A 27,415-nucleotide genomic window follows, 5' to 3' on the forward strand; every position below is an offset into this window, starting at 1 on the left:
AGCGGCCAAAAAGATGGTCGCGATGGTCAAGACCATCGCGACCATCGGGCTTGCGACGAGACCCTTGTGGTAGGGTCTCATCTGCCACAAGCCCTGGAGTGCTTTTGGCTCTATCAGAGCCAAAAGCACTCCCACTGACATCACTTGGGAACGCCTCCATCTGGCCAGCCACGCCCCCGGCACGCCCACCAAAGGGGGCGTGCTGTCACTCACCATCGACAGCACGCCCCCTTTGTAGTGAGCCCCATAGCGACGGCTTGCCCGTCGCTATCCGGGTCTCGCAAATGCGCACGACGGAGCCGGGTCCGCCCTGTGCGCATGCGCACTGGCCCAACATCGAACCGCTTGAGAGCGCTCAGCGCTCGCGAGCGGGTCTGAATCAGGCCCAGAGATCTATATAAAGTTTCAAAAGTTGGTTTTGCACCATGCAGTGGAAGTCTTGTCCTTCATAAATGTCTTCCAGTGCACTAACAGTACATCCGTAATTGCGTAAACTTCTCCAGTTACTAAGAGTAGAATAGAAATTGGCTGTGATAAAGACGGACCTGAGGTTTAATCAGAAGTTGAGGATATCATGAGCAGGTGTCAGATTGGGGTATATTTACTAAATTGCGGGGTTTTTAGAAGTGGAGGTGCTGCCCATAGCAACCAATCAGATTTTACTTAATCTTTATCTAACACCTTCCACAAGATAATAGCTAAAATCTCACTGGTTGCTATGGGCACTCCACTTCTTAAAATCCGTACTTTAGTAAATATACCCCAAACTGTCTGCCAGATCTGAACACCCCTATTTCCTGTGCTACAGTGAACTCAGCGATGCTCTTTGTTTTGTTATCCTTCTTCAGTATAAATCTCTACAAAACGTACAAAGCAGAAGAAAGAAATGTTTCCAGCTTCTCATCATTCTACAATGTATTAATATTACAGGAGACAACACACAGGAGATATCGGAGCTGTTTTATTGGTGGGAAAGCAAAGAGCTGTAGGACAAAAGTGTCTTCGTACAGGCAGAGAGGATTTATATCTGTGTTTGTATGTAATACTGTAGTATGTTGCTGTATTTTTATAGCAGAGAGGATTTATATCTGTGTTTGTATGTAATACTGTAGTATGTTGCTGTATTTTTATAGCAGAGAGGATTTATATCTGTGTTTGTATGTAATACTGTAGTATGTTGCTGTATTTTTATAACAGAGAGGATTTATATCTGTGTTTGTATGTAATACTGTAGTATGTTGCTGTATTTTTATAGCAGAGAGGATTTATATCTGTGTTTGTATGTAATACTGTAGTATGTTGCTGTATTTTTATAGCAGAGAGGATTTATATCTGTGTTTGTATGTAATACTGTAGTATGTTGCAGTAGTTTTATAGCAGAGAGGATTTTTATGGGTTATTCTTTTTCTTTAAAGCCAACCAGAAGACAAGTTTGTGATACTGGGGGCAACTAACAATACCAATTATGTAATAATATATCAGGCTGCCATTTACAGTGCGTAGCCCCTGACGAAAGCCCTGGTAAGCACTTACAATGGCACAATTTAGGTCACAATTTCCCACCATTTTTTTAATATTTACACTTATCATATTTAATTTATGATGTCATAATAACAGAATAAGAAGTGATATATTGGCACAGGGTTTAGCAGGCTTACTGTAGCTTGTATTAAACCTTCTAAAAAGAAATTGTGGAAGTGTTGCCCCTAGCAATCAATCACATTATAGCTGTCATTGTCTAGACTGTACTCAATAAATGATAACTGGAATCATTTGATTGGTTACTGTGGGCTACGCCTCCACTTCTCCTTTTAAGAAAGTTTGATAAATCACCCCTTAAAACTTTTACAAAGAAAACCCTCAGCTTTCTCTGCGCAGTAATAAGACCAGTGACTGAGCCATGATAGGACTCTGCGATCTCTCACAATAGAGAGTAAAAATGTAGGCAAAATTCAGAATGTGCGCACTATCGTCATTTATAAGATATCTTAGCGATGTTTGCTAATCAATGGTGAGAGAGAGGGCAGGTCAGAGAAAGAGCAGGAAAAAGAGAGAGATCAGGTCAGAAATGGAGCAGGTCAGAGATGGAGCAGGTCAGAGATGGAGCAGGTCAGAGATGGAGCAGGTCAGAGATGGAGCAGGAAAAAGATGGAGCAGGTCAGAGATGGAGCAGGATAGGGATGGAACAGGTTAGAGATGGAACAAGACAGAAATGGAACAGATCAGTGCAGGAGCAGGACAGAGATGGAGCAGGTCAGAGGTGGAGTAGGACAGAGTTGGAGCAGGACAGAGATGGAACAGATCAGCGAAGTAGCAGCACAGAGATGGAGCAGGTCAGAGGTGGGCAGGTCACAGATGGAACAGGATAGAGATAGAGCAGGTCAGAGGTGGAGCAGGACAGAGGTGGAGCAGGACAGAGATGGAACAGATCAGTGCAGGAGCAGGGCAGAGATGGAGCAGGTCAGAGATGGAACAGGATAGAGATGGAGCAAGTCAGAGGTGGAGTAGGACAGAGTTGGAGCAGGATAGAGATAGAGCAGGTCAGAGGTGGAGCAGGTCAGAGGTGGAGCAGGACAGAGGTGGGCAGGTCACAGATGGAACAGGATAGAGATAGAGCAGGTCAGAGGTGGAGCAGGACAGAGGTGGAGCAGGACAAGATGGAACAGATCAGTGCAGGAGCAGGTCACAGATGGAGCAGGTCAGAGATGGAACAGGATAGAGATGGAGCAAGTCAGAGGTGGAGTAGGACAGAGTTGGAGCAGGATAGAGATAGAGCAGGTCAGAGGTGGAGCAGGTCAGAGGTGGAGCAGGACAGAGGTGGAGCAGGACAGAGGTGGAGCAGGACAGAGGTGGAGCAGGTCAGAGGTGGAGCAGGACAGAGTGGAGCAGGACAGAGATGGAACAGATCAGAAGTGGAGCAGGACAGAGATGGAACAGATCAGAGGCGGAGCAGGTGAGAGATGGAGCAGGTCAGAGGTGGGCAGGTCATAGGTAAGTGGGTCATAAAATAATCTAATAAATAGAGAACACCGACAGCTGACATTCTATTTATGCAGGAATCATTTCAAAGTTGCACACAGGTAACATTTAAGGTTTCATCCTTATCAGGGCTCTATTTATTGATGCAAATTGAGGCAAGCACAGAAAATAAGACACTATTTTGGGGGCGATCCCCCATAAGAAGAGATGGAGACTGACTGCTAACTGAGCTAAGATGCTTAGTAGGCTGGTTTCTAAAGCCTGGGTTGCCCAGTGATAAGATCTTATTGATCTCTGTTCAATATGTAGTTAGTCACTGATTAAGATGTGAATTCTCATTTATTTGAATTGGCTGATTAGCAATCGACAATGCCAATTATTGAAGTTTGGTTAAGATTTGATTAGTCAGATTTTATTAGTTATTGGCTAAACAAAATGTAGTAATTGATCCTTAGTTTGATTGATGATTAAAAAGAATTGATCAATGATTGGGATCAATGTTTTGGATTTAAGATTGAATGGTAGGTGTTCAGCGATTCTGAAGAAATGTTGAGTGATTGGTCAATCGGTGACACATTAGTGATTTACGTGTTCACTAGTGAGCTCATTAGTTATTGGTTTGTGGATACTCTGTGTCAGTCTTTCCTGTTCCTGGAACTAGTAGTAAGAATTAAAAATGATACCAAAAGAATGCGGTGAAACTAAGGACATCATTCAGAGTCGGTCGAAGCGGCCGTTCGGTCGTACGGGAAAAGGGGCCGTATATGCAAATGATTCCCTCGCAAGTTGCGTCCCTAAGTTCGGATCGGTAGCTGGCCGACCAAGGGGAGGAAGCGGTCGGAAGACAAAAAAATACGCCCCCTTCTCGTACGCATTACACGTCATCTCCGGGCGTATAAGGATTAATCGAGACCATCGGGAACCATCGGAACTGGTCGTAGAGCTTAACGTTGACCATACCCTCTCTTAAGCTCTACAATCATGTCAGTGTAAAAACCTCCCATGTCACATGTGCCATGACGCTACTTTGTTAATTATGCACTCCCATAAAACGCCGTTCGCATAATTAGGCACGCCTGCATTCGGATCTCCACTCCCCCGTTTTCAAGCACCTTCCCCTGTTACCACCCACAAACGCCTCCATCTGTCACTCAAACTACCGACCTAGCTGTGTTCAAGGAGAGAGAAATTTCTGATCGTAGCGGCTAGTTTGCGCACGTGCATTGCGAACTTTACGCATGTGCAGTATAGCGAACATCGGTGGCGTACGACCGTGCGGCCGCTTCGACCGACTCTGAATGAGGTCCTAAGTGTCTCTGAGTATACTAAGAAGTGCTCTGTGGCTTGTCAGTCCATATGAGGTCGTAGGCTTGAGATGGTAATAATGGTTCATTAGTGGTGACAGAAGCTGGCGTCTGTACTGTGATTGGATGATACATTTACATTTTTTATTGACTGTTACAGTAATTGATCAGTAATCCATTGATCCTCTGTAGATCTTATTGCAAAGTGATTTTCAGCCAGGGTCTGAGAGCATTTTTGTAATCTTTGTTCATCTCCTGCTCTTCTGTATGTCTCCGGTTTTGGAGGATATATAAAAAAAACCTGCAACCAACCAGAACATGGGATTGCTCACAGTAGTGCAGAGTATTTCAGGAGACAGCTATGCTGCTCTTGTGCATGAGCAGCCACTAGTGCAATGAGGACAGGACATTAGGGCCCTGATTCAGAGCCGGATGCTCTGACCAGAGCGCTCGCTCTGAATCAGGGCCCACCTCCATTAATATGGAGCGTCCTCCTGGACGCTCGTATAGCTGTGGGTCACCACCCACAGCATATACGAGCGTGCAGGATGATGGTCGCGATGGTCTTGACCATCGCGACCATCGAAACTGCGAGCAAAAGCCTGCGGTTGAGTTTTTCAACCACAAGGCCAGGAGTGATTTTGGCTCTATCAGAGCCAAAATCACTCCCACTGACATCACTAGTTATGTCAGTGGGGCCGGCTTCTGACGGTAGGCGTTCCCTTGGGAACGCCTCCGTCTGGCAGGCACGCCTCCGGCACGCCCACCAAAGGGGGCGTGCTGTCAGTCAACATCGACAGCACGCCCCCTTTGATGAGACACTCCGAGCGAAGGAAAGTCCTTGGCTCATCGCATCCTGACCGCCCACCTCTGTTGCGGTTGTTAGGCTGTGGGTTAACACCCACAGCTCTAACGACAGCTCCGGTGATGGTCGCGATGGTCAGAGACCATCGCGACCATCGGGGCTTACGACGAGACCTTAGGGTAGGGTCTCCCTTGTCGTAAGCCCCGGAGAGCTTCTGGCTCTGTCTGAGCCGGAAGCTCTCCACTGACATCACTAGTGATGTCAGTGGGGCTGCCCCCAAATGGTAGGCGTTCCCATGGGAACGCCTCCGTTTGGGCTGCCACCCCCCCAGCCCGCCTTCCAAACGGGGCGAGCTGTCAATCAACATCGACAGCTCACCCCCTTTGGATCGAGGCCTGCTACGACCGGCGCTGTCGGTCGTAGCGGGTCTCACGCATGCGCACGACGGCGCCATCGCCGTCGTGCGCATGCTCTGTGGGGGGGCCATCGACCTGGTCGGAGCGCATCGGCGCTAACGACCGGGTCTGAATGACCCCCAAAGCCTCTTTAGTTCCTGTCTTCCCTCCCTCCCTCCCTGTGTGTTTTCAGTGGGATTGTTGTAGTTCGCTGTTTTTCTGTGTCGGGAAAGAACGGCAGGTCGCCACTTAGGGTGCAAATCTCTTTCAGTTTGTAGTATTATAGTCGTTGGGTGCGCTCACCTTCGTTGACTTAGTTCGTTGGATCACCCTGCCGGGGATAGCGTCATCACCCTTCCGGGTCAGTAGTCATGTTAGAGAGTTGAGTGGATACCTTTTTGTTGACAGTTGTTTAGTTACGAGTTGCTCTACACCTTAGGCGGTGTCCGCTTGGTATGCATGTCTGTGTGCTGCATGTCTGTGTGCTGTATGTCTGTGTGCTGCATGTCTGTGTGCTGCATGTCTGTGTGCTGCATGTCTGTGTGCTGCATGTCTCTGTGCTGCATGTCTGTGTGCTGCATGTCTGTGTGCTGCATGACTGTGTGCTGCATGACTGTGTGCTGCATGTCTGTGTGCTCTATGTCTGTGTGCTCTATGTCTGTGTGCTCTATGTCTGTGTGCTGCATGTCTGTCTGCTCTATGTCTGTGTGCTGCATGTCTGTATGCTGCATGTCTGTCTGCTGCATGTCTGTCTGCTGCATGTCTGTCTGCTGCATGGCTGGAGTAAGCTGTAAGTTGCCGTCCATTCTTTGCTACCATACTTTCGATCAGTTTAGATTAATTTAATACTCATTAAATAATTTTAATAAATAGCTAACTAATTGTGCTGCCAAATCCGAGTCTTTATTTCATATAATTTATTAAGAAGGCGTTTTATTGCATGGTGTTACGCAGGACACCCCTCTAATGATAGAAGGTTTATAGGTGTGATGGGCACACGAAATACAACCAAGTCCTACTTCTGCCTAGCGTGCCTATATGGCAATCACCAGTTTAATGCTTTGATTGTCTCCGTTATCACCCTCATCTACTGTATACGGTCAGTGAGACTGTCCAGGGTTCCCTAAATGCAGCAGATATGGGGGTCTACACCTATTATACAGTATACTGCATGAAGCATCCAAACCAGTACACACAGACCTCTCCTAATTCATGAATACATGTAATAACTGATGTGTGTTTGCAGCAAAGACTAAACACAGCAGCAGAGAGTTAGCTGGAAAGGTAGGAAATCAGATTGTGGCCACAGCAGGCTCAGTGTCCTAGATTTATAAGACGGACGCTCTCTGGCCAGAATCCTGCTTTATCCCAAAGGAAAATCCTCTCTCACTGCCTGGTAAATAAAATCCTTAGAACCTAATGAGACTCCGGTGATGTTGGAGTATGTGCAGGAGACTTACAGAACTTCCTATCGATCATTTTGTGTTATACAGTTGTTTGCAGTGACACATTTTACCTACGTATTACAGAACATTAATGTAGCAATGTGATTCCTCATTATGTGCAGCTTCTCAGCTCTGACACCAGTGGACTGTGGTAAGGACGTAGCCCAGTTCTGGAGGCAGCTGGATGAAGTTGTGCCACGTCCACAGAGCACCGGCATTGTCAATGAATATTTCAGTGAGAACAGACTGTATGTAGACTGACAGGTTAAACATCATGTTACCTTTGGTCCTTACAGAAGAATGTATGTTTCCATGTTTCCTGTGATACATATATAATGTGAATTAGTAGAGACAGGAACATAAACATAAAGGCCTTTATTCACAGTCAGACATAAACACAATTTGCAATTTTTTTTTTGCGCTGTATGGGGTAAATTTACTAAGAATCGTCTTTGGTGTCGATTTGAAATCGCTGGTCATCGGTGGGATGTTTTACAATTCAAATTTACTAAGATTCGTGTTTGGCTGTAGTTTTAATATTTTTATGGTGACCCTCAGCGATTTGTGGTGTGTGAGTTTTGAATCGTACTAGTCTTTCTTTGATGAACTTGCAAATCCAGCAATTCTTGTGAAACCGAGTCAAATCACAATTGCAAAACTCTAATCCATGCACTCGTTATTTCCTGCATTGACTATTACAATAGTCTCCTTACTGGTCTTCCCAAAAGCAGACTATCACCATTACAATCCATTATGAATGCAGCTATGAGGCTGATTTTTCTCGACAAACATTCATTGTCTGCTGATCCACTCTGTCTGTCCCTCCATTGGTTACCGGTCTTCTACCGTATTCAATATAAAATACTTACACACACATAAAGCTATTAACCAAACCACACCAACCTACATCTCTTCACTCATCTCAACCAACCCGACATCTCCACTCTGCACAATATCTGCGTCTCTCATCCCCACGCATTACTTGTTCCCATGGACGGTTGCAGGACTTTTTTTCAGGCTGCACCCACTCTGTGGAATGCCCTTCCACGCACAATAAGACTTTCCTCTAGTCTCCAAACATTAAAGCATTCTCTGAAAACTCACCTCTTCAGACAATCTTATCTTATTCCAGAACCGCCCACATAACCTTTATAGCTTTCCTATCTGATGACATCCTTCCTAACACTCCACACATAACCGTTTATAGCTTCCCTATCTAACTCCCTTCTTATAGTACAGTATACACACATCACATTTTCTCTTACTTCATTTTCACATCCTCCTGACCCTAGGCCAACTTTCCCGTGTGACTGGATCATACAGCCCACCAATAACCTCTGCAATCGGGCTGGATCAATATGTAGCCACTATCCTTGTGTATCAGCACCTATTTCCCTATAGATTGTAAGCTTACGAGCAGGGTCTTCTTACCTTTATGTCTGTCTGTTACTACCCAGTTTTGTTCTATTAATGTTGTTTCAAATTGTAAAGCGCAACGGCATATGCTGCGCTATATAAGAAACTGTTAATGAGTAAATAATAATATAATTTGTGAGTTATCCCAACACATATTCACAAATATTCCTATTTCTCCTGAGTCCTTTCAGTCAGATGGGGGAATCCAACCTAGAGAAAGCTTTGCCCAAACACAACAAAATGGCCTGTTTCTGTAACTCACAGACTGCGAAGCCGCTGCGTTCGTCTCCTTTTATAAACATCGTAATTAAGGCTAGACAAATGTAAACACTTTCCACATACAGAGACGCTACTGATTTGCTCGTCTAAACGCGATTTGACAAACACGACTCGGGTTCGAGGTTTGGTCCAATGGCGCATTGAGTCGATATGGTGTGTTTAGTCATGTTCAGGGTGCGATTTGGGTAAGATTTTGGTTCTAGTAAATCCCCAAAATCTACAAAAAACACCAAATCGACCAAACACAATTCTCAATAAATTTACCCCTATGGGTGCAGTGTGGGTGCGTAGTCGCGAATTGCGACTAAAATGGGCGGCGAAATGTAGCTTGGCTGCAGGGGTCTCTCTAAATTGCGCATTCATGATGATGTTTCCATCTGATTGGTCGCAAATGTTAAATACACACATTTACAGTATGCAAACACAGTGACACTGCTCAACAGTCAACATGTTTGGTGTAATTGTTTACATTACTGCCTCACAGCACTGAGGTCTTGGGTTCAATTCCCACCATGGCCCTAACCGTGCTTGCGTGGGTTTTCCTCTGGGTACTGTGGTTTCCTCCCACGATCTGAAAATATACTGGTGGGTTAATTGGCTACTGACAAAAATTAACCCTAGTGTTTACATACGGTAGGGAATGTAAATTGTAAGCTCTACTGGGACAGGAACTGATGTGATTGGCCAAATATTCTCTGCAAACGCGCTGTGGAATATGTGCGCTATATAAATGACTGTAACTTTACACAGCTGTGACCACTCGTATACACAAATGAAGTGTTGTCATATTAAAAAAAAAATTATATTTGCAATTGGTTTCCTTATCATTTCTTAATGCTGCAAGGCTGCAGGGTATTTACAGAATTTACACTATACGGTCATTAAATGCAATTTGTATGCGTCTTCTGATTCCTTTTGTGTCCAACTTTGATGTAGGCCGTTGTCTTTTCATGATGGGTGCCCACTTATGTCACGTCCTGTGTATTACTACATACCTCCCAACATTTGTCCCAGATGAATCGGGACTTCCGTGCCCCAAAAGGGGCGTGGCCTGATATTGAAGTGGGTGTGGCCTGATGGCACCCCTCCGTTTACATCACTAAGGAGCGTGCCCAGAATCTCCGAGATGTTGGGCTGCCCCCGGGCTTCACCCCGCACTGTGAATAGATGCTGTGTACATGCGCACAGCATCTATTCTCGCACTGCATGCGGTGTATGCTTCCCCCAACTTCCCCCCCACCGCGGGACATTGCAGCCCGCGGATGGGACAGAAAAACGGGACTGTCCCACTGAATGCAGTTGGGAGGTATGTTACTATACAACACACACAGTAGGCAGGACCGGACTGGCCACCTGACACTTCCGGCAAGTTCAGTAGGGCCGATGGCCTGATGTTCCGCCTACCTGGGCTCTGTTTGGCGGTTGTGCCGAGTTCACACCCCGTGGCAACAGCCTTTTTGCACACATACCCGCCTATGGTGCAGTGCTGGGGCAGATTAGGGGGCTCAGTCCATTACTGCACACAGCGATGTAGTATTGTTTAGGTTTTTTTTTTACATTTAAGATCTGATTCAGAGATTTATGTAAATTCAATAATTACGTAAATCACCAATGTTTTTTTTTATCTGCGCATGTGCTGGGGTTGCAGTGCTCCTGTGCTGGGGTTGCGGTGCTCGTGTGCTGGGGGTTGCAGTGCGCGTGTGCTGGGGGTTGCAGTGCTCGTGTGCTGAGGTAGCAGTGCCCGTGTGCTGGGGTTGCAGTGCTCCTGTGCTGGGGTTGCAGTGCGCGTGTGCTGGGGGTTGCAGTGCGCGTGTGCTGGGGGTTGCAGTGCGCATGTGCTGGGGGTTGCAGTGCGCGTGTGCTGGGGGTTGCAGTGCGCGTGTGCTGGGGTTGCAGTGCTCGTGTGCTGGGGTTGCAGTGCTCGTGTGCTGGGGTTGCAGTGCTCGTGTGCTGGGGTTGCAGTGCTCGTGTGCTGGGGGTTGCAGTGCGCGTGTGCTGGGGGTTGCAGTGCGCGTGTGCTGGGGGTTGCAGTGCGCGTGTGCTGGGGTTGCAGTGCTCCTGTGCTGGGGTTGCAGTGCTCCTGTGCTGGGGTTGCAGTGCTCGTGTGCTGAGGTTGCAGTGCGCGTGTGCTGGGGTTGCAGTGCGCGTGTGCTGGGGTTGCAGTGCTCCTGTGCTGGGGTTGCAGTGCGTGTGTGCTGGGGTTGCAGTGCGTGTGTGCTGGGGTTGCAGTGCGCGTGTGCTGGGGTTGCAGTGCTCCTGTGCTGGGGTTGCAGTGCTCCTGTGCTGGGGTTGCAGTGCTCGTGTGCTGGGGGTTGCAGTGCGCGTGTGCTGGGGGTTGCAGTGCGCGTGTGCTGGGGGTTGCAGTGCGCGTGTGCTGGGGTTGCAGTGCTCGTATGCTGGAGTTGCAATGCTCGTGTGCTGAGGTTGCAGTGCTCGTATGCTGGGGTTGCAGTGCTCCTGTGCTGGGGTTGCAGTGCTCCTGTGCTGGGGTTGCAGTGCTCGTGTGCTGGGGTTGCAGTGCTCGTGTGCTGGGGTTGCAGTGCTCCTGTGCTGGGGTTGCAGTGCTCATGTGCAGATCTGTTTCTGCGAAGTTGGTCGCAGTGCCCTAAAAGCCACAGCATGACATAACATGCTGCTGGCGGCGATGTTTAGTGTTACAGAAAACGGGCATGTTGGTCCCGTTTTCTGGGTAAGGCCAAACCCAGTGGCTTCGTCCTTGAACGCGGCTTCAACATCCCCAGCAGCAGACATCCTGAGTAACCTGAGTGTTACTCAGCTGTCCGAAGGGTACACAGCTGATCCTGTGCAGCGTCTTTGGAGGCAGCTGCGCATCTCAGAAGCTGGGGGTAGGTGTGTTTCTTTTTACCTAAAATGCCTCCTGCAGCTCTTGCAGCGGCTCCGCCATTACTGTAAATCTCTAAATCAGGCCCTAAAGTCACTAAATCTATTAATACTGTTATGCTAGCAGCACATACTGGCCGTCCACGCCTGCCTTAGTGCATGTTTAAACACTGGAATTCCAGGGTTGTGTGTGTAGTGTGCAGTGTGCAGTGTGTAGTGTGCAGTGTGTAGTGTGCAGTATGCAGTGTGTAGTGTGCAGTGTGTAGTGTGCAGTGTGTTTAATTATACAGAATGTTACAGGGGGCCCCCACGCTGCTGGTTTCCTGCTTTGGTGCCAATAGCCCTGGGCTCTGGCTGCCATATTCTAGTGTTGGTGTCGACAGTTTTGGGGATCTCTCAATTTACTTTGACACCTGATTTTGCCGACACCAGACTAAGCATAACGGCACTAGTGCTGTAAATAGTTTTTTTTTTCTTTTTTTAGGAGGAAACGTTTTATTTTTGCATAATCTGTTTTTGCCTGGTACCCACATGGCGAGCACTTGTATATGTGGGGCTTTGCGGCGATATCCCCAGTAGCACGAAAGTCAGCCCAATCTCCACTTGGGTGTAACTTGCTGCACAATGCCGGTGATCTCGCCATTGTGTAGAGGTGGTGGGACTGCAATGATGCGATCATGCAGCCCCGCCCCCCCACTCCACCCCCAACCATGCGTCACTTCACGGGTGATGGGGGCGGAGCTATGCTCAGTGTCCCGGCACCTTGTAAAAAAAAAAAAGCAACTATTCGGTTATGCTCTTCCATAACCATTTGGTTCTCCTCCATCAATGGGAAAAACATTCAACATCGACCAAAAACCATCGATGATTATGAATCATCGATGGTCGATGGCCATCCCTAGGGCAGCCAGATTGTCGGCAACTATGGATGTGAGCGTCTCATGGGCATGTAGACAGAATTGCGGTTTACGCAGCGGTAAGTGCAATCAAAGATCCGCCAATTTCATGCACCTCTTCTGCACCCAGGATACAGCTGGTGCAAATCTGCGCTCATAGTGATGGTGGCGGCTCTCACAGGCAGATGCCTCTGAATATGGGTGGAAGTCAGTTGCTATTTACAAGTAGATGTGGGCTCTTTGCCCGCTGCTCAGAATCAGGCCCTTTAAAGTTGGACAGGGCTTGTGTGAATAAACCACTCGGTGCAAGGGCGCTGTGGTTCGGAGGCAGTCGTCCAATCAGCTTGAAGGGCACACACAGGGCCTGATTCAGACCCAGTCGCAAGCGCCGAGCGCTCGCAACTGGGTCGATGGTGGCCCAGAGCGAATGCGCACGACGGAGCCGGCTCCGTCGTGCGCATGCGCGAGACACGGCTAACTACGGGCACTCTGTCACTCCGGGTCTCGCGACAAAGGGGGCGAGCTGTCAATGTTGAGTGACAGCTCGCCCCCTTTGGTGGGCGGGCCAGGGGGGGTGGCTGCCCAAACGGAGGCGTTCCCATGAGAACGCCTGTCATTTGGGGGCGGCCCCACTGACATCACGAGTGATGTCAGTGGAGAGCTTCCGGCTCTGTTAGAGCCGAAATCTCTCTGGGGCTTGCGGCCACGAGACCCTACCACAAGGGTCTCGTCGCAAGCCCTTGACCATCGCGACCATCATCATGGCCGCTCGCTGTAGCTGTGGGTGGTCTCCCACAGCTATGCGAGCGGCCAGGAGGCCGCTCTAAAAAAAACAAACAGCCCGGCTCTGTCAGAGCGACTGGGTCTGAATCAGGCCCACTGCTCTGAGCGGGGTGTCATACACCATCAGCAGGGAGACCGCAGCCCCCTCCCCCCTATACAGTTCAGAGTCTCCCCCATCTGTGAGGCGACTCTCCCCCTTTCTGCAATAATCACGGTATTGCTATTTGATCATTTAGCATCTCGCCCTTTGGAGCAAGCTCTTAAATCATTCAATAATTCATAAGAGCATATAATAATAGGTTGTTCCGTGATGTGAAATCCTCTGTTTTATTGTCCGCTGTCTCCACTTCCTCATTTCTTTGTCCTGAGAGCAGGCCGGGGAATTTCCTCCTAATAGTTCCGTGGATGTTGCCGTTTCCATGGTAACGCTATGGGTCCGGCACAAACTCTACATCTCATTTTGGACCCCGGGGAGTCTCTGCAGGAATTTCGGCGGCTTTATCCTGTATGTCTGACATCCCCACAGCCCTATAGAGAGCAGCCCCAGCCTGTCTGACTCACAGATCCCGAGGAAGCGCCATAGGACCAGTAATGATGATGCACGCTTAGTAAACAGATTTATGGACACAGGAATCGCTGCCATGTACGGGATGCATTCCACCTCCCCCCCTGGGTACCTTACGTGGGAGCAGTCAGTCTCAGCAGGCGTTTTCTGACTGGCTCGTTGCCCCCGCTGATAATTTCAACTCAGGCACATATAGTAATTGCCTTTAATTACAACTTCTGTACGCAATCAACAGTACCCACAAATATTGCAATGATTTACAGAGAGTAACATTCCCAGTGGTTTTCCTGTAAACATATAGAGTTACATAGTTGGTGCGGCTTTTGCCGCAGCAGCGTTTGCGTCTTTATGCTCACGCCAGGACCGATTTGTTTAAAAATGAGACGCCCACTTGCTGTGGTGCAAATCTGTCTTGGTGCATTTTAAGACGCGATATTGGTCGCACCACGGAAACTTGAACAAGCCCTAGGGCAGGTGCAGATCCACCATCTTAGAATGGCGTCCTGTGTGAGCGGTTGTGCGTCTTTATAAGAATTATATGGGATATGCCCCATACCACATGCCCATATAATTATACCCACCTCTCCGGAGTAACGCATTGGCCGGCGCTGCAGACAGAAACCACTGGGAAAATGGCGCATCGGCCATTACCCTGTGATTTGCACATGTGCAATAGAGATGTCTCCGGGAACATAGCACGGGCACCATGGACCTCACTCAGAGGTGCTCGCAAAAAGCGAGCGCTCGCCCTGAATGAGGGCGGGCGCTTTTTTATTTTTAAACCGGCCTCCTGGCCGCTCGCTAAGCTGTGGATGACCACCCACAGCTTTTGCGAGTGGCCAGGTGATGGTCGCGATTATCGCGACTATCGGGCTTGCGGCGAGAACCTTGTGGTAGGATCTCGTCTGCCGCAAGCCCCAGTGAGCTTCCTGCTCAAATAGAGCAGGAAGCTCACTACTGACATCACTCGTGATGTCAGTAGGGCCGCCCACAAACGGCAGGCATTCCTTCAGGAACGCCTCCGTTTGACCAGCCACCTCCCCTCCCCACCTACAAAACGGGGCGAGCTGTCGATCAACATCGACAGCCGCCCCGTTTGTAGCGAGCCCCGGAGCGAGTGAATTTCTCCCTCGCTACGGGGCTTGCGCACGTGCAACACGCGCGGCACATGCGCAGTGCCCCACCATCGACCCGCTTGGGAGCGCATAGCGCTTGCGAGTGGGCCTGAATGAGGGCCCATGTTCCTGGAGACCTGCAAATGTGCATTGGAGTTTGGTGCAAAGGCAGAGAGGAGAGAGCCTGCACAGAGCCTGCACAGAGGCTGCACACGGACCCTGTCCTGCCAGAAATTGTATATTGGTCAGATCGAACAATGTAGGAAAACAATTCAGAGCATTATAAATAGGGCCCTGCTTTGGATTTACAGTTGTAAGAGACACTGAATGATTTTTTTTATTTTTTTTTCCCTCTCCGGTAACTGAACTTCAGGAGGGAAAGATTCATGTACTGTAGGGGGTAAATTTACTAAGATTTGAGTTTGGTCGAGTCTTTTTTTTTTTTTTAATCTCGATTTGCATCGCCGCGCCGAATCTCGGGTGATTTTTCATCTCACAAATTTACTAAGAAGTGAGTTTAGCTGAAAGTGACATGGCCGATGGTGATGCATATCGAGATACAGAGGGTTATTCAGACCCGGTCGTTAGTGCCGATGCGCTCGGACCGGGTCGATGGCCCCCCACAGAGCATGCGCACGACGGCGCATGCGTGAGACCCGCTACGACCGACAGCGCCGGTCGTAGCAGGTCTCGATCCAAAGGGGTGAGCTGTCGATGTTGATTGACAGCTCGCCACGTTTGGAAGGTGGGCCGGGGGGGGTGGCAGCCCAAACGAGGGCGTTCCCATGGGAACGCCTACCGTTTGGGAGCGGCCCCACTGACATCACTAGTGAAGTCACTGGAGAGCATCCGGCTCAGACAGAGCCGAAAGCTCTCTGGGGCTTACGACAAGGGAGACCCTACCCTAGGGTCTCGTCGTAAGCCCCGATGGTCGCGATGGTCTTGACCATCGCGACCATCACCTTAGGTGGTCGTAAGGCTGTGGGTGTTAACCCACAGCCTTACCACCGCAAAGGAGGACGTCTTGAAAATTCAAGACGTCCTCCCCTCATTCAGACCGACCGCACGCTCTGTGCGACCGGCTCTGATTGAAGTCCACAGTATCTCCCCCGAGTTGCAAGTGAAGATGAGATTACTCACCCGAGATTGCAGTGTTTTCTCTCTACAAATCTCTCCCGAGCTAGCAGACTGCACATATCAGTGAGATATGTGCTGGCTATTTGTGTGTGAAGACTTGTGAAAGAATGGGTTAAATAAAAAATAAAAAATGACGTAGTGCAGTGGTTCCCGAACTTTTTTGAATCACGGCGCCCTAGAGTATCAGCATTATTTTCACGGCACCCCTAAGTTTTAGTTTTGTTAAGTAAAGTAGTAAAGTGAAGTAAATTGTGCTCACCTGTCAGTTATATAGTGGGGGACAGGTTTGCGCTACTGTTTGTCCACATATTTAAATTACATTGACTGTAAATAATTTGATTTGGTGCTGAACCACCAACCTGAGGCACCCCTGCAAGTCTCCCGAGGCTCCCCAGGGTGCCATGGTGCACACTTTGGGAACCACTGATGTAGGGTCCTCCCCAAAAGCCATAACCAGCCCCGGACTGGTCAGCCAGTCCTGGTTCCAAAAATGATGGGGAACAAAATGAGTAGGGTTCCACCGTAATTTAGGAACCAGCACCTGGCTACAGGGCTAGTGCTGGTTTTAAGTATAGGGGGACTACAGTACACACACACACACTGTATCTAGTAAAACTTTAATACATACACATAACCCACTCACACATACTTACCTGTGCCAGCTGGTCTGTCGTCTTCTCCCATGTAGATTCCATGGATGTACCTGGGACCCACGTGTAACCAGCCAATGAGAGGCCGCTACATGCAAAGCGGCCGCTGATTGCCTAGCTGCCCGTGGGAAATAACAGATGCTTACTGTGGGTTTTGGGAGCCTGGGGTTTTGGGAGAGGGGGGACCCCTTTTTTGGGGGGTCCCCATCTCCCCTGAGATCCCCGTAGATGGTGAGAAGATTCGAGTTTGCGATCTCACCCGAGTTTTACGGGTGAGATTAAAGAACTATCTCCCAAACTCACCCGAGTTTGCCTTTAGTAAATTTGCGAGATGAAAAACATGCCTAAACTCACCCGAGATTACAGGTGTTTCCTGTGACACAATAGAAGACCAGAAAGACAAAGATATAGCAAATCTACTAAAGAGTACTAGAGAAGTTTCCCATAGCAACCAATCCAGATCTATAAATGAACTTGTACAGTCTATAAAATGATGGGTAACATCTGATTGATTACTACACCGCTTGACCTCTTCTGAAGGTTTGATCTATCTCCCCCATAGTGCGGGTGTTACCTTTACACAGACCCAATGCATGCAACCTGGACCTAATGGCACTGCCTAGCTCTACTACCCACATAGGGGGAGATGTATCAAACCTTGGTGAGAGATAAAGTGTAGTTTCTGTCCTTTTATAGAATGTGCTAGATACAGTAAATGATAGCTAGAAGCTGATTGGTGTTTCTTACTGTGGTTAGGTCTGCAGTGTGCTCCTGTATTCTTGTCCTATAGATGCTCCTTTCCATACATTTGGCATATTTGGGTGCACGGATATAACCCCCCACCCCACCCCATTCTGTTTATAACCTGTAAGTGATGACTTCCTTTGCTTTAGCCCAGCGCCCCATCCATTTATTCATAAGTGTTTTATGAAGCTATCAGTTAGGTCCCAACATCATTATCTATAACCTGTAAGCAGATGCCACAGAGACGGACCGGATGTACCCTGCCATAGAAATGACTTCTTACCGTCGATACCAGCCTGGTCAAGTTAACCATGGGGCACTAGATGGGCATTCACCATTGGTATCACTATGTGCATTACTATCCCCATGAGTATTTCAGACATATATATAACAATATTACTGGGTATAATTACACAAAAGTTTCTCTTATTGTGATGACTGAGGGGCCTAGTCATCAACACTAAAATAACGTTTTTAAGGACATTTTCCTTAAATAACGTTATTTTGGTATTCATGAACAGACTTAGCACAGGAGATATCACAGATATCTCCTTGCTAAGTTCCCCTGCGTTAATTTCCACACTCCCCATACATTAGTACATTAGTACATTAGTATGGGTACATTAGTACATTAGTACATTAGCACATTAGTATGGGGATGTGGAAATTGTGGTATTCATCAAATTCCAAAAATTATGAATTTTCGGAATTTGATGCAGTTATTATTCGCCACTGTGAGGTGGCGAATAGCAGAATCCACTTACCTGTATCCGCGTGTGCAGGTCCCCCGACGAGTTCCTCCGGCGCTCTGCTCCGTCCTCAGGCTCCGGAGGCTGGTCGGACATGTGTGCTCCCCAGCAGAGCACAAGAAAGTTTAGAAAAAAAAATTATTATTTTTTTTAATCTGTCATGTGGTCTGCTGGGAAACCACATGACAGACCAGCAGGACGGAGCCGGAGGCTGCTGCGCGGACAGGTAAGTCGGGGGGGGGGGGGGAGGTGAGCGGAGGGGGTGGGGGGGTCGGGGGGGTACACAAACTTAACGCATCTGTAGGCAGTGCTGCGCATGCGCTGGTTTTACAGATGTAACAGTGCATGCGCAGCACTGTTTCCAGATGCGATAAGGTAGTGTAGGCAGGAAAAGTATCTATTTCCCGAAAAGCTGTCATCGCAAAAATGACAGCTTTTCGGAATAGATACTTATGGAGAGGTGGAATGATGAATTCCACCTATAATTAGCTAGAACTCCATGCGAGTTCTAAACCTAATTATCTCTAGAGAATTTTTAGGTTTAATGAATAGGCCCCTGTATGTCTTTTAGTGTCTAAAGAAAGCTGCATGCTTGCCTTTGAATTAAGGGTAAAAAAGCCTTTTATCTGGCAAGATTCGATGGGTCTAAAATGTATGGAAACCTGCTTAATTCTTTGATTAAAGTTTCTGCATTTAGGAATAATGGTTCATCTAGTAAACTGGACCTGGAAAATGCTGGGTCACCTCAGCCTGCCCAGGTCCCACCTCTGGGCCTGATTCAGAGGCGCTCGCAAAAAGCTCGCCGTTTTTTTTTTTTACCCGGCCTCCTGGCCGCTCGCTAAGTTGTGGGTGACCACCCACAGCTTTTGCGAGCAGCCATCGGGCTTGCGACGAGACCCTTGTGGTAGGGTCTCATCTTCCGCAAAGCCCCAGTGAGCTTCCTGCTCAAATAAAGCAGGAAGCTCACTGCTGACATCACGAGTGATGTCAGTAGGGCCGCCCACAAACGCCAGGCGTTCCTTCCGTTTGACCAGCCACCCCCCTTCCCCACCTACAAAACGGGCAAGCTGTCAATCAACATTGACAGCCACTCCGTTTGCAGTGAATTTCTCACTCACTGCAGGGCTCGCGCAGTGCGCATGCCGTGCGTGCGCACTGCCGGGCCATCGACCCGCTGGGCGAGCGCTACGCGCTTTTGAGCGGGTCTGAATCAGGCCCACTATCCCATCCCTCCCCACTTATTCCAGCCCAAGTCAGGGTGGATGCATGGCTCCCCAGAGACTGGCCCAATGCTTGGTTAAACTTGATTTATTTATTACACAATCATAAAGTACAGGAGGATCTGTGATGCTGCCTTCTTGCCCCTTACAAGCATTTGGCTTCCGCTACCTCAGCTCATCATGTTGTTTATATACATTCGTCTTTATTGCCGCTGTGCAACTATGTAAAATGCCCCATGTAATGATATTTGTGTTTCTTTACTCTTAGATATCATATTTGTAACGTTGCCCCCCCCCTTCATAATATAACTCAGCAAGAACAAGGATATCTCCCGTGTCAAATAATAGATTTCTATTGATAAAGCCAATTGACTCCAACCCCAGAGCGGCTCTTTATCTCTGGAGGCGCAGCTGGTGTGACTAATGGTTTTTAAAAAAAATATACTTGTGTACTTTGCAGAGACGCGGCTTCGGCGAGTGATGTATTACTGTGGCGGCTCCTGCTGATTTGACCTCCCCGGGGCTCCTTTCTACTATCTCCTTGTTAAGTTTTGACTTATTAACAAAAATGAGTCATCTACAAAGGCAACTACTGTAACCTCCCTTCAAAAATGGCACAGTCGCCCCCTCCCCCAGCACCACCACAAAATAACAGTCTTTAGTGAGTTTTGCATTTCAGAGAGTTGTGATTCTGTGTTTTCTGCCAAATATATTGTTGTAACCATAGTTAATACATATACTGGGCTGTGTCTTTTTACTGTGCCGCAACGGCTATAATATGCATATGCTAGTTGCAGCCCTCCCCTTGTGCACTAGCGTGCGCTGGAAAGTGCAAGCCCTGAGACGTCCACTTTCAGTACCCGTGCACGCTGTAACACCGCCAGTGGTTCTCAACACTCTACCTTCGGTGCAACTTGCCCCTCGCAAGTGGTCGGTGGTGCACAAGATGTGGTCCAGTAGCTTTCGTAGCAGATAAAAAAACTTTGTTGTACTGTAACACAAGAATAATGTATTACAGTTTATAAACCATGGCTGCAGCTTTTTTTATGTCTGTGAAAAACAGGCAAATTTCTGGTTCTAACATAAACTGCGCTTGCTCCCAGCGATACAGATCCCTACGCATCTCAGATACATCTCCACATGAGATACCATACATGAGATACTGAGATACATCTCAGCTGTGGAGCAGAGTGCCCGGGTGCTAAGACTTACCGGGGAGGGGTAACCACGCCTCCGAGATGGCGCAGCCTCACCTACTAATTCCTTTTCACTGTGTTTGCTTCTTCAAGGGCCACCAGGTGGTTTTTGGCCATGTCCCCCTTGCCATATGTCCATGCAGTATACAATCGGGAAACTGGCTGCCTTAATACCGGCAGCCGGCTTCCCGACTGTCATATCGGCGAGGGTGAAATGCCGGTCGTCTATATCTAGATGCCTGTCACTTCCTCGACACCGGGAGACCGGAGCCAGGCATCCCGTTCGAAGGGATGCAGGGTGCCGCAAGCGGACAGCCGCGGGGGGGAGGGTTAGGTTTAGGGCACCCGGGGGGGACTTAGGGTTAGGCACCCCCCCGGGAGGGTTAGGGTTAGGCTAGGGGGAGGGAGGGTTAGGGTTAGGCACCCCCGGGGGACTTAGGGTTAGGCAGCAGGGAAGGGGGGAGGTTAGGGTTAGGCACTTAGAGGGGGGATTAGGGTTATGCACATGGGGGGAGGTTAGGGTTAGGCACCCATAAGGAGGGTTAGAGTTAGGGGGATAGGTTAGTATATACAGTACTTACCTAAGCGACGATCAGGATTTCCAGCGCTGTCGGGCTTCCGCTGCCGGGCTCTGCTCATATGTCGGCCAGGCGCTGCCGGCGGTATTTCATACCGATTCCGTCCCTGCAGTATCAGGGCCTGTCTGAGCTCTTCATGGTCCTGCTGCACAGTCTTAGCTGGTATTCTTACCTAGGATGTGCTGACAGAATTGCAGGCTATGTAGCGATGAGTGAATGCTGTTTTCAGTGGGATATTTTGCACGTACAGTACAATAGGGCTGGTTCTAGTTCACTCTCATGACTATGGGTGTAAAACTAATGCATACAGATTGGGGAAGCCCAGCTGTAGGGATGTGTATAACTCTGCATGCGAATTTCATTCCATGTACGCAATGCAGGAGCAAATACGGGCGGTTTGCATTCAACTCTGCATTGGCCTCAATGTGTACTTAATAGTCAGGTGACAAAACAGCTACAATATGTGTTAATATTTTCACCAGAAGGCAGAACAAATGTCTATAGCAATAATTCAAAAGTGTTTTCAATAATCCTCAGACTCGTGCATAAATCCTGGGGGCAACTTTAAGGGAATGGCGCCTTCTGAGCAGCAAGACCACCTGCTCACTGGTGCTTAGGAACAGGGAATGGACCAAGAAGTGACATAGTCAAGGGCCAAAGACTTGATCAACTTGGACCTCAGGCCCTGATTCAGACCCGGTCGCTGTGACATAGCGCTCGCTCTGAATCAGGGCCGGTCTTTTTTTTTTTTAGAACGGCTATAGCGAGCGGCCAGGAAGATGGTCGTGATGGCCAAGGCCATCATGTCCATCAGGCTTGCGACCAGACCCTTCTGGTAGGGTCTCGTTGCCGCAAGCCCCAGAGAGCTTTCGGCTCAAACAGAGCTGAAAGCTCTCCCGCTGACATCACTTGTGATGTCAGTGGGGCTGCCCCCAGACGGTAGGCGTTCTCATGGGAACGCCTCCGTCTAGGCAGCCACCCCCCCGGCCCGCCCACCAAAGGGGGTATGCTGTCACTCAACATCGACAGCTCGCCCCCTTTGGTACGAGACCCGGAGCGACGGATTGCCCGTCGCTATCTGGGTCTGCGCATGCGCACTATGGAGCCGGCTCTGCCGTGCGCATGCGCTCTGGGCCACCATTGACCTGGTTGCGAGCGCTCAGCGCTTGCGACCAGGTCTGAATCAGGCTCTAAGTCCAACAAAAGTTCTGGTGGACCATGTTGGAATTCTGACATTGATGGTTCAGGTGCTTGGGTGCTTTCCCAGGAACACAGAGCTCATCAGGATGTCGCCTTCTCAAGCTTAACTAGAACTCCTACAAGGCATTTAAAGAAAGCTAATACACAGAATTCTCCAGCACACTGCAAAGGACCAGTACATGAGATTCCCATCCTACATGACAATAGCAATGCAACGATTTCAGTAATTTGCAAACATATGGTAAGCCACCTTATAATGTGCAACTATGGACTGTCCTGATCCACTCTCCCCCTCTGTCTGTCCCCACCTCCCTCTCTCCTATGTTGACTCTCTGTCACCGATAGGTCACTACAGTATCTCAGATAAAGATCAAGTTCATGCAGTTTAATTGCTGCATTATGGGCCGTATTTAATTAGGCTGCGAAAACGACGATGTCATTTTCGCCATTTTCCTTTATCCCCATATTCAATATCAAAGACTTATCACAGGTGCGAAAAGTCTTTATCAAAAACCAGGGCGATAAGTTTTCACCACTGAATAGGTGGCGAAAAAAAGTGCAGAATTGGTTTTTTGGGGTGCAGACTTAAAAAAAAATACCCTCTGCACCCCTTGGAATGTCCTCTAAAAGTAATCTGTGCCAATTTTTTTTTAAAGACGTTCGATAGGACACCCCAAAAACAGTGGTTTCGTTTTGGGGGTGAAAAAAAAATATTGGGGGACAAGCTTCTAAACTAGCTAAATTGACTCCAGTGGGGGGATGGGGTTCCCAAGTATGCGTCAGGTGGATTTTTGAAGGATTTTTAAAGTTCACTTTAGGGACTTCAAAATATGCTTGCTCCCATTTTCATGTTCCCCAAATTTGATGGGACTAGTTGTTTTCCCAAAAAATTAAGCTAAGTGCTATTCTTCACCACTTCTTTAAAAACGCATAAAAGCACCTGCCACAGCCATTTAAAAACCCCAAATACCTTTTGCAGGCCAATTCGGGGGTACTCATAGTGATCCCCCATGTCAGACCATCTTTTGAGGGGTGACAGGGAACTGTGGTCTTACTCCGATCCACTGCCTCCAATATATGACATCCCTGTGCCTATTTCTTATAAAAGCTCTCCCCCATCAAATCCAATTATGACACAGACAACACAGGCCTATTCTCTATAACATGAGTTCTCCTGGAAGGAGGCATTGGCTTAAGGGGGCACTTCATCCTATTATAGTTGTTACAAATCACGAGAATTTAGAATTGATTGAAAAAGCAAAGAGGACTGAATCCCAGACATGCCAGATGGGCTCCCTGCTCTGCTCATTTCAATGTTATTATCACTTATTGATCTGGTACCAGGATTGTCTCCTCTTGTAGCTTTTCACGAGAATACTCTGATTCTTCAGATCCCACTCTGATAGCTCTCAGAAAACAAATCCTGGCTGCTCTATGCCCAAATCGTTCTGCTGAACAAGTTGCAAATCTGGAGGGCACCCCAACCGATGCTCTTCCCAAAGCCCTGTAGGTACTGTGGCCCTGATTCAGACCCGGTCGCTCTGACAGAGGGCTCGCTCTGAATCAGGGCCAGGCTTTTTTTTTATTTTAGAATGGCCTCCTGGCTGCTCGCATAGCTCTGGGTGACCACCCACAGCTACAGCGAATGGCCATGATGATGGTCAAGACCATCACGACCATCGGGCTTGCGACAAGAGCCTTGTGGTAGGGTCTCGTGGCCCGCAAGCCCCAGAGAGCTTTCGGCTTTAACAGAGCCGGAAGGTCTCCACTGACATCACTTGTGATGTCAGTGGGGCCGCCCCCAAACGACAGGCGTTCTCATGGGAACACCTACGTTTGGGCAGCCACCCCCCTGCCCGCCCACCAAAGGGGGCGAGCTGTCACTCAACATCAACAGCTTTCCCCCTTTGTTGCGAGACCTGGAGCGAAGGAGTGCCCGTCGCTATCCGGGTCTCGTGCATGCGCACAACGGAGCCGGCTCTGTCGTGCGCATGCGCTCTGGGCCACCATCGACCCGGTTGCGAGCACTCAGCGCTTGCGACCGGGTCTGAATCAGGCCCTGTACACCCCACACTAATCTCAGGCAAGTGTCTGGGGATCATGACCCAAAACTGTCAGGATATCCAGATATTAAAAATTCATGGCAACTTCACTTGATGCAGGACATTGACTTTGGATACAGGTCACCTGTTTCTACATAATTTGGGGGTACCATAAGCCCCCAAATGCCCTATACAGTATCTGCAAATACTAGAAGTTTGTTGATTTGTGTTTTTATCTATAATTAAATGTTTTACCACACTTAAAGTATTAAGGTGGACATTCAGAAAGATGACCCCCGAAGGTTATTCTGAATTTCAACAGTAAAAAGGTCAATATGGTTATTAGGTTGACTATCAAAATGTTGATGTGTATCTAATGTGACACTAAAATGTCAACACATGATTTTTTTGATATTTTAGCCTAACTCTAACCCTAAAAACCATAAAAAACCATGTGTTGACATTTTATTGTCGACATGTTAAACATCAACCTTTTGACTGTGTTGACCATTTAACCATGTTGACCTAAATGCATGTAGACATATTGATAGTTGACCTAATGACCATTTAGACCTTATTACGGTTGAAATTCAGAATGTCGACCATCTGAATGTCAACCTTTTTTTCTTTATTGTCGACCAATCGACAGGTATCCGATTTAAATGTAGTTCATTTTACAGCTCTAGGCCTCATTGCATTTGATTTATTGTGGTCTCTTTGATGTTTTCTCCTAATACCAAACACTCTATTTATTCTGACACCACAAAATACAGTATTGAACCATTTGGTTCTATTACTTGGTCTATAGAAACTTCTACTGGACTATCTTGTACAGTAACATTCTCTAGTTATTACTTTTATAAAACCTCTGATGTACACTCTGCTTTTATTTCATCTTCTCATCAGATCCGTTTTGTGTCTCACTCTTCAAACAGACGAGAAGACTTTTGTTAACTCTTGTGTCATTCGTGCCAGATTGGGGCTTCTCCTTCTGGTAATCTACCTCCTTTGCCCATGATGCAGTACAAGCCTTGGACTTACTGTATCTTTTCCAATGTATTATAGCTGATCCACCAGTATCACTAGGTAATTCCGTGGTGTGAGCGTTTGTTAGTCAGCAAAATGTTTCATTTACTGTAGCCCCCAGTTCCCAGATCCTTTTGGATCAAAGGCCCTCATTCAGAGCCGGACGCTCTGAGCAGAGCGCTCGCTCTGAATGAGGGCCGTCCTCCATAAAAATGGAGCGTCCTCCTGGACGCTCGTATAGCTGTGGGTCACCACCCACAGCACATACGAACGTGCAGGATGATGGTCGCGATGGTCTTGACCATCGCGACCATCGCCAGTGCGACCAGAATCCTGTGGTCGGGGTTTTCGACCACAAGCCCTGGAGTGATTTTGGCTCTATCAGAGCCAAAATCACTCCCACTGACATCACTAGTGATGTCAGTGGGGCCGGCCTCTGACGGTAGGCGTTCCCTTGGCAACGCCTCCGTCTGGCAGGCACGCCCCGGCACGCCCACCAAAGGGGGCGTGCTGTCAATCAACATCGACAGCACGCCCCCTTTGATCAGACACAACGAGCGAAGGAAAGTCCTTCGCTCGTCGCGTCTGGCGCATGCGCACGACGGAGCTCCCTCCGTCGTGCGCATGCGCAGTGCACACCATCGACCCACTTGCGAGTGGACAGCCGCTTGCGAGTGTGTCTGAATGAGGCCCAAAGTTTGTCAACTTTTGGATTCGTAAAATAGACCAATTACCTTTTCACCCCTCGAACCATAGTGTGAACCAGGTCTTAGAAGAGTATCAGAGGTTCCATGCCCAGGGCAAGTTTTCTGTCTCTGTGCAATTTTACTTATAATAATAAGTCCCTGGTCATCAAGTTGGCATTAAGTATTCCTTTGTGCCAAGGGCATTCAGGGTCTGACTCAGAGGTGGGCAGAGTTGTTGTACATGCTAATGTAAACTTATGCTAATGCATCAGCCGATTGGCTTCCTACTGAGATGCCTCTCAGCTGTGGCTCTAATCCACCGCTGTGCACAAACAGTCGCATAATCGATCAGACATCGGAGGCACCATCGGACATTAGCGATGCCATATGGTTGCTCAGAATTTGTGATGGTACATGGCTGCAGGTGCCAGTGGAACTACATCTTTCGATGTAGCACCCCGACATGCCCCCCGACACGCTTACTGACGATAGTCACCCCTTCAGTCACTGCCTATCGGAAATACATGGATTGCCATTCAATTCCGATCTGCCGGATGGGCAGTAATTATCAGAACGCATGCACATAATTACAACATCGGGCACAAGAGTCCACCTCTGTATCAAGCCCTCAGAGACTAGTTTTACTCCTCCATCAGATGTCCTTGAAACAAACTCTATGACAATTTGGCTAAAAGCTTGAAGAGCTTCAAGAAAAGTGTGGCTTATAAATCTTGAGTTTTCGCTCCTGAATTTCGCATCATTGGGGATAGAGGAGCTGATTCAGACCCGCTCGCAAGTGCTATGCGCTCACAAGCGGGTCGATGGCCAGGCAGTGGGCAGGCGCGGCGAGCGCACTGTGCATGCGCAAGCCCCGGAGCGAGCGAGAAATCACTCGCTCCGGTGCTCGCATCCAAAGCGGGGCGGCTGTCGAAGTTGATCGACAGCTCGCCCCATTTGGTAGGCAGGCCGGGGGGGGGGTGGCTGGCCAAACGGAGGCATTTCCGAAGGAACACCTGCCATTTGGGGGCGGCCCCACTGACATCACGAGTGATTCAGTGGTGAGCTTCCGGCTCTATTAGAGCTGGAAGCTCACTGGGGCTTGCGATGGATGAGACCCTACCACAAGGGTCTCGTCGCAAGCCCGATGGTCGCAATGGTCGCGACCATCGCCTGGCCGCTTGCAAAAGCTGTGGGTGGTCACCCACAGCTATGCGAGCGGCCTGGAGGCCAGTTTAAAAGAAAAAAGCGGTTGCCCTGATTCAGCGCAAGCGCTCGCTTTTTGCGAGCACCTCTGAATCAGGCCCAGAGTGCGGCTTCCTGCTCAGAAGTAAATATTAGTCATGTTGAACCCATATTTTGATGGG

This window comes from Taudactylus pleione, unplaced genomic scaffold (genome assembly GCF_031769625.1).
Source record: "Taudactylus pleione unplaced genomic scaffold, aTauple2 ptg000986l, whole genome shotgun sequence".
Taxonomy (NCBI): domain Eukaryota; kingdom Metazoa; phylum Chordata; class Amphibia; order Anura; family Myobatrachidae; genus Taudactylus; species Taudactylus pleione.